This window comes from Patiria miniata, unplaced genomic scaffold (genome assembly GCF_015706575.1).
Source record: "Patiria miniata isolate m_02_andy unplaced genomic scaffold, ASM1570657v1 HiC_scaffold_1, whole genome shotgun sequence".
Taxonomy (NCBI): Eukaryota; Metazoa; Echinodermata; class Asteroidea; order Valvatida; family Asterinidae; genus Patiria; species Patiria miniata.
The window spans coordinates 34,175,645-34,191,173 of record NW_024037047.1 but is presented as its reverse complement, the minus strand read 5'-3'; the positions used below and the strand labels follow the sequence as shown (position 1 = coordinate 34,191,173).

General features: G+C 37.9%; 2 long non-coding RNA genes across 2 annotated transcripts; both read left to right on the top strand.

The window, feature by feature from the left end:
* Positions 1-1,907: 1,907 nt before the first annotated feature.
* Positions 1,908-6,612, top strand: LOC119729079. The gene is made up of 2 exons (XR_005271183.1): positions 1,908-2,398; positions 6,437-6,612. It is a non-coding gene; the product is annotated as an uncharacterized LOC119729079 (long non-coding RNA).
* A 1,088-nt stretch (positions 6,613-7,700) lies between these two features.
* On the top strand, positions 7,701-8,443 carry LOC119729072. Its single transcript, XR_005271182.1, has 3 exons — positions 7,701-7,870; positions 8,066-8,200; positions 8,357-8,443. It is a non-coding gene; the product is annotated as an uncharacterized LOC119729072 (long non-coding RNA).
* The last annotated feature ends 7,086 nt before the right edge of the window (positions 8,444-15,529 follow it).

The window sequence follows — 15,529 nt, the reverse complement described above, 5'->3', positions numbered from 1 at the left end:
TCGAATAGTGTAATTACGGTAATAAATGTTATTCCTGGTGAAGTTTGCGCTCCTAGATACAGAAACACGAGAATCATCCGTCAGTGTACCTTTGTTTTTGGTCAGATGCACAACACCGCTCTCACTTTCTTTTCCCCACCAGACTTCCCGCAACATGTTCGTTGAGACAGAGCAACGTAGAAGTAATGTTCCACGACCGTAACAGATCCAGTTGGTGGTCTCGGTGAGCTCCGTGTCAGTATCACAACGCCGTCGCCCAAGCCTTCATTGAAACCAAACAATGTCGCAAAAAGAAAGCATCCTAAAACAACTTGCACGTGAGACGGAATGATCACAGATGATTGATTCCGTGCCATATTCACCGCTAGGTTCCCCGATTAAGATGTTGCAAATCTCCACCAAATGTCTCTTTCCGAGCGGTAAATTACTGGAAAGAAGCCGACTGTCCAGGAAGAAAAAGGCTCCGCTACTTTCTTTGTATATATCTTTGTGATGTACTGTCGTACGTTCGTATGTACAGGTTTTGGACTGTGTTCACGTCGGGCCTTTGCTTTTTCTCTATGGACAGAATGGTACAATGCCTGAAGTATGAGCATGGACTCTGAAGACTATATGTAACGTGGTCGGGATACTTACTCATTTGAAATGATATAATCGAATGAGTATTTTCTCATAATTTTGCAAATTACATGCCTGACAGGAAAGGACATTGAAAAAAAATGATGATTTAACGGATATTGTGCGTAAACCTTATCAGTCAGCCGATCACGCTCAATTGACTTCGGCCAAACCGCAAGTCCCATCATAAGGAATAAGTTAACCATGTTAACCGGACCATTTTTTTTCCAAGAGTGTGTATCTAATGTTGTTGGGGAATGGATAGGTCGATACACAATTTGGTTGAGGACTGTGTTTACCGTGAATGTTTATTCCACAACAATATTTTAATACACATTGATTGATTGAACTGGTTACAGTGAACTGAGACAAAGAGAACTGGGTGAACCGAAATAGACTAAGAATGGAAATGGAACGGAATTGGAATTGAAACAGAATTGAAACAGAATGAGATACTGCTAGTGGAGCAGCACGTATATACTGGTGGAAACAGGAAGTCTTGAGAATAAGAAATACTTACGAATGGGAAAACTTAGTCATATCGTGGTTTCCTTGAGTCTCAGAAAAATGACTAGGAATGAGTAATATGGTTCCTCAAAACAATGATCTTGAAAATAACTTGGTCTTACTAAGAAACTGACCAAAGACTTGTGTGTGGGCAGTGAAGGTCATTTGCTCTGTATAAAAGTATAGGGACTACACATTGCATAGGTACTGTGTGGGTGTATGTGTATACAAGGAAAACAATGAGTGATGCATTCAAGAGAATTAATCATTAAAAAGTTCCACAGGAACATTGATAATTAAAGTGTGATAATTAACTAAAAATTAATACGAATTGATAATTGAGGATTGATAATCTGAAAACGCTACAACTTCATGTAAATATCTGCTCGGTCACCATGGCGTCTGCATATTACATCCCTATCCCCTGATGAGATTATGCATGCAGTATATTCCAACAGATACAGAACCAGAATAAAATGGCCGGTTTCGAAGAGCGCTCCAATGTTTGTAAACTTGGTACCAGCCCAGCCCCCCCCCCCCCCATTTGATTTTACGGAGGCCAAGTGTCCGTTGAAATAAAACATGTCGACATCAAGTTCAGAACGGATGTGCCCCCCCCCCCCAAAAAAAATCTTGATACGCTGCTACACCAACGGAAGATGCCTTTTATTGAGCAAGTGCCCCGGTGATGCGACTGTAACCGGTCAGTCCAAAAATTCAACCCCCAAAAGTGGGTGCAGTACATTTTGTTTTCGTCCTTGACAAATGTATATAAACAGGCAATTGTTTTCAACTCAAGTTGATCAGTATGAAACTGTGCCACCCCTCTAAGTAAGTCTCGTGACCAAAATGTAATCGCCCATCGGGATTACGTCATTAGCATTCTATCCGATTCTCATTTCTAACCCAGGCTTGTGCTGAATGCACATTATGCAAATAACGTGTTTAGAAGATTTCCACTCAGACTCCAGCCCTATTGTTACATTCATGCCTCGCTGATCACCATGGTACAGCGACCTAGCGTGCACGGGCTTTATCTTAAGCTGTTGTTTCGGTGCTGGGCTAGGCCTTCATTACTGTCGTTGTGCTCCTCACGCTCACTGCATGCAACTCATTACACTGTTCAAAATTATCATTTTGGCTCTGTATGAAATTGTTTATTATCATTGAACGTGCGCATTGTGTCCAATTTATATTGTATTAACGAAGACATCGTTACCATTTTCTCCAAGATCAACACCAAGAGGGGCGATGTCTTCAAGAGTAGAAAGAGGTACGTTACATGTCTCTGATTAATGTACATGTGTAGAGTTTTGTCACCTGAAACAGAGAACTCCTTAAATTTCATTGGATGTTAAAAAACGTTTACATGGAAGATAAATTACAGCAGAATTAAGGTTAACGAAAATGATTATTTAATTCAATAATAATGCAATGCAAATAGGAATTTGACACGTGCAGTGACATTGTGTTCGCACGTGTGTTAATTTGCATATAGGAATTTATAATTTACGTGCAGTGACATTGCGTTCGCACGTTGAGTATAACATTTGCATAGAAATTCGTCTGAAATGGGCAATGACATTGTGTTCGCACGTGGGGAGAAAATACAATTTCGAAAGAATTCGTCAGACACGTGCAGTGACATTGTGTTCGCACGTATTTGCATAGGAATTTGATACGTGCAGTGACATTGCGTTCGCACGTGGAACAGTTGAAGGGTAGCATTCCAGTAGAAGATTTTTTTTTCCAAATTGGTGTCCCTGAATAATTAAACTCACTAATTTACACCAGTATTTTCAATGATAAACCTGTGACAGCGTCTCCTTCATTGTCATATTGACTTGCAGGTCTTATGTAACTCCCTTTATGGAGAAAGTTAAAAGACGTTCTCCACCTCAGTCTCAGAAACTAAAAAATAAATTGAAACAATATAAAACCTAGTCAATATTCTGTGCAAAACGTTGGTGCAAGTCATGCAAACAATTAATTCGGTTTTTGTAGGTCAAGTTGGGAGGAGTGCAGACGCTGCAGGCGTGCATTATGCAGCATCCGCAAAGCAAAGCAGCTGCTGGATCTGTAGGAGTGTTATGATAATGTTAGTTATAAGCATTTAGATTCGTCGAAATATTCTCATAGGCGTTTCGAAACCTCCGCACCGCGTTCTATCGCTTTTACGTTCGACAGTAAGGCATATTCATACGTAGCCCCATAAATGTGGCCTATTTACTGGACTGCCTCCGTAAACATAGGCCACACATCCACATGTACAAAAATCGTGTCGACGGAGCCAAATTTTGATTTTCACATTTAGGCTTAGTTTGTAGGTTTTTTTTGCTTTAGAAGCATACTCACCCTCTTTATAGGCTAATCAGAAAGTGCTGCCTTTTTCAGATGTATATTTTTCGTGAAATTTCCAGATTCATTTTTACACGTTTGCGTATCAAAATTTCAACATGAAATTTCACAAAAATTAGACATCTGAAAAAGGCAGCACTTTCTGATTAGCCTGTAAAGAGGGTGAGTATGCTTCTAAAGCAAAAAAAACCTACAAACTAAGCCTAAATGTGAAAATCAAAATTTGGCTCCGTCGACACGATTTTTGTACATGTGGATGAGTGGCCTATGTTTACGGAGGCAGTCCAGTAAATAGGCCACATTTATGGGGCTAATTCATACGTAATGTTCGGCAAACACGTGTGTTTTTTTGTGGCTAGACCGGAGACGGTTTGGTACGAAGACCATGAAGGGACATGGGAGTTATTAAGGGTTTTTTTTTCATAATACTATTACGTATGTGATACTGTCACTTGAATATTATCACGTACGTAGGTAATATTATCACGTAGGGCCCACGTGATAATTATTACGTACGTAGGGCCCACGTGATAATTATTAAGTACGTATACACAACGTATACTCGTTTAAGGATACACGTATTATCACTTACATATGCAATACATGTACGTACGTAATATGTACTTATTTATCAGGTATGTACGCAATAATAATACTAATATTGCGTTAGTACGTAATATTATATTATCACGTACGTATGTGATCAATTATATGTATCACGTACGTACGTTATGATTGTCATATGTATAGAAGTAGGCCCTGAATAAGAACAATATGTTCATCTCCTCTTGGTCTTCGTACCCACGTATCCACATATCCGCGTACCTGCGTAATCGCGCGATTTCGTGTCCCATACTTCGAAGTGATAAAATCTAGGGAACTGTTTTAGCAAAGTGCAATGAACAGTGTTAGGGAAAATGAAGCAAACGAAAATTAGGGAGCAAGCATAGCCCGCTGCGAGCATGCGCACTTTGAGCCTGCAGGCACTGCGATGGGGAGTTTAGAAGTTTTCTAAACAAATAAATAAAAAAAAAGTATAAAAATAACACTAACTTAATGCAAACGAAAATCAGTCTAATGATTAACACTGTCCCCCTAAACTTGAAAGTACTGGTGTATTTTATTTTATATTCGCTATTAAGAAACTTCACTCGCAAATTTATAGTCGATTTTGTAGTTGATTGAGAGTCATTTTGTGATGTTTTATCGATCAACTGGAATGCTGCCCTCTATACGGACATTGGCTGGTACTTTGCCCAACTCAAAACAATAATTAAACAAACTTAGTAAAACAACTACAGAAAGTGGCAATGCCTGGTGTGTTGTCCACCAACGACGATATAATTTCTTTATAATTGTATAAAATGTTTAAGAACAAACAAGATTCATAAAATCTAGGCCATCGGCAATTAACAGTCACCATGCCTGGTGCAGTGTCACTTGTAAGGGATACCCTCTTCGGTGCATATTAGTAGCGCCGATTTCCAAGAGGCCCCTTCCTTCAGAAGGACTTGAACATTAAAACTTAAACCATTTAAAAAAAAAACACGGAAGGACGTTACCACAGAGAAAATGTTGGTTAATAATTAACACTAATTCCTAAATGAGCTCTCTGTTTAGGTGACATATACGCTCTTATAGTAACACTAAAAGGTCAAAAATGTGGGATTAACAGCGTCTGTAAAAGCGCCGCATTGTCTATACTTCGCTAGTCTGTGAGCAGTGAGGGCACAGTTGACAGTTGACCATATTTTAATGATCGTAGTAAAATCAAAAGTCATAACTTTGGTTAATTATACTTTGCATAAATTTATATAAAAGACATTTTTTTCTGTGAAGAGCTTTTAAGCTCGGTCCATTATTAAGTATTTAAAGATAAAATTATCTGTGAGTAAAAGAATGCTTACAGAGAGAATGACTTTTGGGGGAAAAACTCAAAAGTAGATTGTATTTTGTTTCATTGTAAATGTTGCATGTTTGATTTTTTGCCTTTGTGTGCATTGCTCTCTGTGTGGTGTGATTTTTTAATGGTATCCGTCTGTTGTCTCTGACAATAGACAAAATTAAAAAAGTTTAAATCAAATTAATCGTTGCGGCTACAAAAATGTCAAATCGTTAAGCAACTTTAAAATGTTAGGCAGTATGGGAATAAATAATACCCACCCGGATATTTACTTGACTACGCGTATGACGAAAACTGAAAACAAACTTCAAATCGGTCCAAAATAAATTGTAGCGAAAATCACATCGTCAGCGATTTTTTTTTCCGAAAAAAAAACAAAATCACTCCGCTTTCTACGTGTAGGCCTACACGCTAGGAAAATGATGAAAATAATGCGAGGAAAACATCACAGCGTTAGTGAGAGTAAAAATACCCGAAATCAGTATAATTTTTATTGCCACAAAGTAAACAAAATGGGTTATGGAAATAACAATCAAAATGACGAAAATAACGGCATAAAAATTAATCATCCGCAACGAGAGAAGTAAATACATGTACATGTACTTGCCTCAAAAAGTCGGAAAGCGAATTTTGGCAAACGGTGGGAAAATGACGGCAGCAAAAGAAAATGAAATTGACGAAATTACGAGAAAAAATATCACACCATAATGAACAAAATATCTGTTTAGAAAATGACTGAATTTCAGTTATATACAGCGGCATTTCAAAAACATCAAAATTGTTGGCATTGTCGAGAAGTGCCTTCAAAAAGACTTAACCCCCCCCCCCCCACCACCAAAAAAGGGTACAACTTATTGGCAACCTGCCGTTATCGGTGTCGGCACATGTTTGTGTGCATTATGACAAAAGAAGATCATGTCTGTTTTTAAAAATAAAAAGTGGAAACATGGGTAGAATCGTTTAGTTTCTATTTGGTAACAAGTGGCCTTAGTACAAGTAGGCTTAGACATACTGCTTTGGAATGTTTCACTTCAGTAACAAATGGGCTAGGCCCAGCGTTTTCGTAACCCTGTTCACTTAGGAAAGAGTTGCAGCTTTCTTCAAAGAAACTGATGATCTAAAAGTTGAGACTGCATGGATGAGCTAGGCTGCTTTGTCTGGACGAAAATCAACCCTCCAAGGCTCCAACAGCCTCATCACACAGAAACTCGAGGAACCGGAAGCAGGGAGGAGGACCGACAGATGAACGGATGGCCTGCTTGCTAGGCTACCCATTACTGATTCTTGAGGTTAGTTTACATGTTGGCCTCCTCTTCGCAGGATCAATCAAGTCACAGAACTCATCAAAATGGGCGATCTGACTCTGTTATAATGTTCTTCCACAAACAACGAGTTCTGGTAGCAGGCTTTGCTTTGTGGGGTTAATTCAATGTTTTCTTTCCCCTTTCTAGCCCTGGCACGAATACAGCTCAATAATTCAAATGTTTTCTTTTGTATCCTTTCAGAAAAATGAGGACCACTGACTGATGAGGGAATTGCTTTACTGAGATTAATGAGCCTGCCTGAAGACATCGTCAGGGCTCCAACAGCCTTATCACACAAACTCGAGGAACCGGAAGCGGGGAGGAGGACCGACAGATGAACGGATGACCTGCTTGCTGGGCTTCCCATTACTGACTATCAGGTTTGTGTACATGTAGCCTACTTAAACAGAAACAATCAAGAACTAATCAAAATGGGCGATCTGGCGCTCTTCTATATTCGTCCACAAACAACGAGTTCTGGTAGCGGGGCTTTGCTTTGTGGGGTTATTCAATGTTGTCTTTCCCCTTTCTAGCCCAGGCACAATTACAGCTCAATAAATTGAATGTTTTCTTTCGTCATTTGAATCCTTTCAGAAAAATGAGAACCACCGACTGATGAGGGAATTGCTCTACTGGGATTGATGAGCCTGCCTCAAGACATCGTCAGGGCTCCAACAGCCTTATTAAACAGAAACATGAGGAACCGGAAGCAGGGAGGAGGACCGACAGATGAACGGATGACCTGCTTGCTGGGCTTCCCATTCCTGATTATTAGGTTAGTTTACATTTAGGCCTCCTTTTAACAGGAACAATCAAGTCACAGAGCTAATTTAAATGGGCGATCTTACTCTGTTATTATGTTCGTCCACAAACCAGTTCTGGTAGCAGGATTTTGCTTTGTGGGGTTAATTCAATGTTTTCTTTCCCCTTTCGAGCCCTGGCACGAATACAGCTCAAAAATTCAAATGTTTCCTTTTGTTATTTGAATCCTTTCAGCAAAGTGAGGACCACTGACTGATGAGGGAATTGTTCTACTGAGATGAGGCTGAGCTTGGCTCATGACATCGTCGGGGCTCCGACAGCCTCATCAAACAGAATCCCGAGGAACCGGAAGCAGGGAGGAGGACCGACAGATGAACGGATGACCTGCTTGCTGGGCTTCCCATTACTGATTCTTGAAGTTAGTTTACATGTAGGCTTCCTCTTAGTCACAGAACTCAAAATTGGTGATTGGCGCTTTTCTGTGTTCCTTTCACATCGAGTGCTGGTATAGCGCTGTGTTGCTTTGTGGGGTAAAAATCGATGTTTTCTTTCTCCTTGCACATATTTCTTAATAATATTTCATATTTTTTTTTCGTCCTTTGAATCCTTGCAGAGAAATGAGGACCACTGACTGATGAGAGAATTGTCTTACTGAGATGAGGATGAGCCTGCCTCAAGCCATCGTAAGCTGGGAGGACCGATGATGGACTGACACCGCCTGCTGGCCTGGCCATTACTGATTCTTGAGGTGAGTTTACTTTGAAAACGAAAAAAGACCAGGGTATGAGGATTATAATTTGTTATTCCTCTGATTGTAGTTTGTCCCTCCTACGAAATCCACAGTGCTTGATTTCCTAATATATGTATTTTTTTTTAATTTCCTTGGTTATTTTGTCATGTTTAGGACATGAGGACCACCAAGCTTGGACGAGACTGGACAATGACGAAGCTGCTCTACTGGACAAGGATGCCCTCATCGGAAACTTGAGTTAAAAAAACTAGCTTGCACAATATGAAATGATAAATCAGACTGCATAATGCAACGTCATTAATGTTATACATTAAGGCAACAACACTAAAATAAAATGAAAACTAATTTTGATTTCATTAAATTATTTATGCCTCTTAAATAATCTTAAACCGGATACTGCAACAGACAGTTAACAATGGACAATAATGGAAACTTGCTGAAAAATTATTGTAAGGTTAATAATTTGTCACTGGCTTTTTAGCAGTGACATGTCTGGGAGAAGGGATGTTCCTTTGATCTGTCCTGGGTCATCCAAAATTATTGCATCTTTAAGTTAATAATTTCATACTCCTTACCTTTAATGCATTCAATTGGATCTTCTCGGTAAGTTATTAACGAGGTCTTGCCTAAGGCTTTCTATCAGCTTTTTGTTCAGTTGACAATGGAGAATTTTGCTCTATAAATTTAATTTGATATTGAAAGTGCATTTTTAAGAAAACCAATTTAAGTAATATGTGTTTTGAAAGATTTCAAAAAAGATTAATTTATTGTTTAAAAACTGAAGAAATGTAACAAACTTTATTTAAATTTAACGTTTTTAACAAGACGTTGGTTTAACTAAAACGTGACTTCCTTTCCATTGTATATTTATTAGAAAACACAAGAACGTTTAATTTTTAGGAAAATTTAAAGATAAACTGTTTAGGAACTTCTAGCCATCAAAATGCATTGCAACAGGTATAAGTGACACTCAAATTACATTTGCGTTTGTCCTTTTGTGATTTATTTCATTGCACTTTTTTTTACTTGTATTTTTTACTTCGTATGCACAATTGTTTTTCTTGGTGGTTTTGCATGTCTTTTCATTTTCTTATTAATAATTAACTAACCTCACAAAAGGATCAACGCAATTATATCGAGTGTTGAACTTGCCTCGCATCAAATATTTTTTTTCACATAAAAGCTAAATTAAACAAAATATAGTCCTGAAATGTTTCAAAATAATCTGGGAAATTTTTTTGGGAGGGGGGGCATTCCCAAGTTTTATCTTCCCTTTTTAAAATCTTATTCACAAAATGGCGAAATACAAAAACCTGGCTTTACCGTGTACAGTCATGTAGTCGTTGCTTATGTAATAATCATCTATGATATTATAAAGTGATTATTAATTTCTCAAATTTATTGGCCTTCTGCCAAACTTTTTTCCTCATTTGGAATCTTTTGTATTTGTTTGTATGAATTGGTTAAAACATTTGTATGTCAATAAGACTAAGGAATTAAACAAAATAAATAAAACTTGAAAGATGTGAGACACTTGATATCCTTGGAAGGTTGTCAGTATTTTACCTATTTTTGTTTTAGTTGTTGGCGGGGAAGGTCAAGCTACTACAAAAGTAAGGGGTGATTGGGGGCGGGGTGCACACATACAGGCACGTCAGGGAATATAAAATAATTAGGTGTTTTTGTAAGGGAAATCTTTACTCTTAAACGGAAATTAAAAAAAATCTCCTAGGCTCCTAGGTTCTACCTTTTAAGATTGTCCAACAAAAATACCCAAATTTGCATACGCCGGACAAATCACAATTTGCATGCCCCCATGGGCTTTTAAAAGGAACTTTTGCAAATGGGAAAGACACTTTGGAAACATCCAATCAGTTTGAATATGCTTCATGAATGTCTGAATAAACGAGCACATTTTTAAACGAGGAAATAATAAACAAGACTACAGGCAAGTCTGTCGCAAACCAACTTGGTATAAGTGGTCAAGTCATCGGACTTACTTTGGGGGCCAAGGAGAGGCTTAAACAAGTCTAATAAAGGATGAACATCTTGATCGTAACAATACAGTGTTTAAAGTGCGACAAATGCAATTCGAATGAAAATCAATGTGTATTTTTCGCGTGTAAAACACTAATTTGTTGCGATCATATTATTTGTTATAATGGGACTGTTTCTCATGATATTCAATACCCCTCTGTTTACACATCGTGGAAATTAATTGCACGAAATTTCAGTTTAATACTTCTTGTATTTCTTGATTTATTGATCGGAAACTGAGTTGTTATTCTTGTTCAATAGTGCAGCATCCGCACTTATATTCTTTTATTTAATAGAGGGCGCGCCACATAAATAGTGGTCTCGATAATAATCCACCACCAAACTCGTTTGGGGACAACAACTCCAGAAATAAAAGATGTTTTACATTGAATTCTCGTCTAGTGATTCGTCATTATGTTTAACAGAACAACATTTAATTTCATAAGAAAACGTGAAACAATGAAGCAATATTGACCGTAACAATACAGTGTTTTAAGTGCGACAAATGCAATCCGAAGGAAATCAATGTGTATTTTTCGCGTGTAAAACACTACATTGTTACGATCATATTATTTTTTATCGTTAGTCAGTTTCTCATGATATTCAATACACCTCTGTTACACATCGTGGGAAATAATTGCACAAAATGTCAGTTTAATACGTCTTGTATTTCTTGAGATATTGATCGGAAACTGAGTTGTTATGAGTTGTTTTTGTTCAATAGTGCAGCATCCCTACCGATATTCTTTTATTTAATAGAGGGCGCGCCACGTAAAATAGTGGTCTCGATAATAATCCACCACCAAATTCGTTTGGGGGGCAACAACTCCAGAAACACACGATGTTTTACATTGAATTTTTGTCTAGTGATTTGTCATTATGTTTATCATTACGAAATTTAATTTCATAAGAAACCGTCAAACATTGAAGCAATGTTGACCATAACAATACAGTGTTTTAAGCGCGACAAATGCAATCCGAATGAAAATCAATTTGTATTTTTCGCGTGTGAAACACTACATTGTTACGATCATATTATTTTCATTATGAGACTGTTTCTCATGATATTCAATACCCCTCTGTTACACATTGTGGGAAATAAATGCACACAATTTCAGTTTAATACGTCTTGTATTTCTTGAGTTATTGATCGGAAACTGAGTTGCTATTTTTGTTCGATAGTGCAGCATCCGCACCGATATTCTTTTATTTAATAGAGGGCGCGCCACATAAAAAGTGGTCTCAAAAATAATCCACCACCAAACTGGTTTGGGGGGGGGGGGGCAACAACTCCAGAAATACAAGATATTTTACATTGAATTTTCGTCTAGTGATTTGTCATAATGTTTAACATTAGGAAATTTAATTTCATAAGAAACCGTAAAACAATGAAGCAATATTGACCGTAACAATACAGTGTTTTAAGTGCGACGAATGCAATCCGAATGAAAATCAATGTGTATTTTTCGCGTGTAAAACACTACATTGTTACGATCATATTATATTTATTATGGGACTGCTTCTCATGATATTCAATACCCCTTTGTTACACATCGTGGGAAATAAATGCTCAAAATTTCAGTTTAATGCATCTTGTATTTCTTGAGATATTGATCGGAAACTGACTTGTTATTTTTGTTCAATAGTGCAGCATCCGCACCAATATTCTTTTATTTAATAGAGGGCGCGCCACATAAATAGTGGTCTCGATAATAATCCACCACCAAACTCGTTTGGGGGGCAACAACTCCAGAAATACAAGATGTTTTACATTGAGTTTTCTTCTAGTGATTTGTAATTATGTTTTACATTACGAAATTTAATTTCATAAGAAACCGTCAAACATTGAAGCAATATTGACCGTAACAATACAGTGTTTTAAGCGCGACAAATGCAATCCGAATGAATATCAATGTGAATTTTTCGCGTGTAAAACACTACATTGTTACGATCATATTATTTTTATCGTTGGACTGCTTCTCATGATATTCAATACCCCTCTGTTCCACATCGTTGAAATTAATTGCACGAAATTTCAGTTTAATGCATCTCGTATTTCTTGAGTTATCGATCGGATAGGCTGAGTTGTTATTTTTGTTCAATAGTGCAGCATCCGCACCAATATTCTTTTGTTTCATTGAGGGCGCGCCACATAACATAAAAAAGCGCCACTTTCGAGCTCCATTGCATCCAAAATGCTCAAAATCGGAAATCCCAAGTCTGGGCCAGAGGTTCATTGCCATATTTTTTCCAATTCCCCAATTTTATGCCTCTCAGAACTCTCTGATATAAAATATTTTGAGTGTATAACTCTTATTCATGAGCTCGGCGGATGGGTTTAGGCCTATTAACAGGTGTGCACCCTTACACGTCAATTTCCTTCAATATATAAACCCCCATTCTTTGGCGGTTCCTGTCAATTTTCAATAACTGTGTTTACATCTCGAACGGCCAGACGTAGGTCGGATCAGCGCGGTGAGCAATGTTTGTGTAGCGCGCCCTCTTTGTAAGAAATTGTTGCATGACGAGAAAATACGGAGTGTCCTTCATACTGCGATTTCCTTAAATTATATTTGATTCAGTTTTGGCGGTTCCTGTCAAGTTTCTAGATTTTCTTGTCAAATACCAAGACAAAATATTACAGGAAATTTCAATGCAAAACAATGTGTTTATCTTGAGTTCCCAATTTCACAATAACTGTGTTGACATGAGGAGAAAATAGGGAGTGTCCTTCATACTGCAATTTCCTTAAATTATATTACATACATTCTTCGGCGGTTCCTGTCAAGTTTCTAGATTTTCTTGTCAAATACCAAGACAAAATATTACAGGAAATTTCAATGCAAAACAATGTGTTTATCTTGAGTTCCCAATTTCACAATAACTGTGTAGACATGACAAGAAAATACGGAGTGTCCTTACGGGTGCAACAGTGCATTAAAATTCCCATAGACACTGGTGCTAAATGCCCATACTTCTACATTCTTTTTAAAAAATACTCAGAACTCTCACATGTATTTAAGCTGCAGAGAGAAATGGCGATCAATATGTCATCTTTTATTTTATTTTCAATTTTTGGTGGGTTGACCATTGACTCGTCGAGAAATTCTCACCCAATTCTCAGAAATTTCATTTTTTGGCAAAAATTGAACAAAATGCAAGGGGTTAGCCTTTTCTCAAAACAAGGCAGAAATTCTGAATGCAAGATGCAAGAGGATGCAAGAGTAACATCAATCAACACTCTAAGACACATAATTTTGAAGATTTGGGCAAAAATCGTCAATTTTTGGAGAAAACAAGTTATTTTTTGAGCGATTTTACCTTAATTTTTCGACAGAATTTTCACTTCAATAGCACATCTGTCCAGCAATCGATTTGAATTGCGTTCTAGGGGCCCTGAGGGCATCTTTCTAGCAACTTTCAAGAAATTTCATTTTTTGGCCAAAATTGATTAAAATAGTCAAAATCTGCCAAAAATTGATTTTTCTCAAAACAAGGCAGAAATTCATCTGGATGCAAGAGGAACATCAATCAATACTCCAACACACATAATTTTGAAGCCTTGGCCATAAATCGTCAATTGTTTTAGGCAAAAAAGATATTTTTGAGCGATTTTACCTTAATCTTTCGACAAAATTTCCCCTTCAATAGCACATCTGTCCAGCAATCGATTTGAAATGCGTTCTAAGGCCCTTCAGACATCTTTCTAGCAACTTTCATGAAATTTTATTTTTTGGCCAGCATTGAAAAAAATGCAAGGGGTTAGCCTCACATTTTAAGCCAAAATCGGCAAAAAATTGACTTTTCTCAAAAAAAGCCAGACATTCATCTGGATGCAAGAGGAACATCGATCAATACTTTAACACACATAATTTTGAAGCCTGGGCCAAAAATCGTCAATTGTTTAAGGAAAGAAGTTATTTTAGAGCGATTTTACCTTAATTTTTTGACAGAATTTCCCATTCTATAGCACATCTGTCCAGCAATCGATTTGAAATGCGTTCTAAGGCCCTTCAGGCAACTTTCTAGCAACTTTCAAGAAATTTCATTTTTTTTCAAGGTTGGCCAAAAAATGAAATTTCTTGAAAGTTGCTAGAAAGATCCCCTTAGGGCCTTAGAACGCATTTTAAATCGATTGCTGGACAGATGTGCTATAGAATAGGAAATTCTGTCAAAAAAATTAAGGTAAAATCGCTCAAAAAATATTTTTTTACTAAAAAAATTGACGATTTTTGCCCAAATCTCCAAATGTATATGTGTTAGAGTACTGATTGATGTTCCCTTTGCATCCAGATACATTTCTGCATTGTTTTGAGAAAAGTCAATTTTTGGCCGACTTTGACTAAAAATGTAAGGTTAACCCCTTGCATTTTTTTCAATTTTGGCCAAAAAATGAAATTTCTTGAAAGTTGCTAGAAAGTTGCCTGAAGGGCCTTAGAACGCATTTCAAATCGATTGCTGGACAGATGTGCTATAGAATGGGAAATTCTGTCAAAAAATTAAGGTAAAATCGCTCTAAAATAACTTCTTTCGCGTCAATCCCATCAAGTTAGCATTTCCCCACTCGACGTGTACCTTCCAGTATCCGATGAGGTGATGTCAGTTATTTGCAAAGAATATGCGCTAAGCTCGCCAAACGAGCGAGTTGCAATGGAATCATTTGTGTGAACGATGGCATTCTCCGTTAGCCAATTAGTGTCTTCGGATCCAATTGCCCCATCAAACTCGATGTAAATCTGTGTCCGAAGCGGAGCTGTGCATTATTGCCTTGCCTTGCCTTCTTTGATATGAATGGACTCACTGGCTGGCCTAGCTGAGCATCTTGTCAGGAGGAGGGGTATCACTTTTCCAGGAAAGCAACCCAGGTCACACTCATCACCAGGAAGTACGCGTACCTGCAAGACGCTCGCTGAAATTCTACCTCACCATTACCTCCATTCCGACTCACGTGAGATTGTATTGTTTAGTAGCTAAAGGTATGCCACAATTGAAAGAAAAGAATGCAATTCCTGCCTGCGTGCCCCTATAAAAGGCCCAACCACAGGCATGCTCACCAGTGTATTTTTAGTGGCTATCGCGTGTACATCGGTGCGTTTTCACGCAGCGCTCTAGCCAGTCACATTGAAAGTTGGACCACGAGCGTGGCCAGTAGTGTAGCAATGGCAGATGAAGCCATATTGCATATTAACCCCTCGGAAGACGAGGGCCTCATGGGTCAACTGGATGACGAGTTGTCATTTCTCACGCAGCTACCAATAGCGGAGACTGCATGCTCATCTTTAAGCAAAC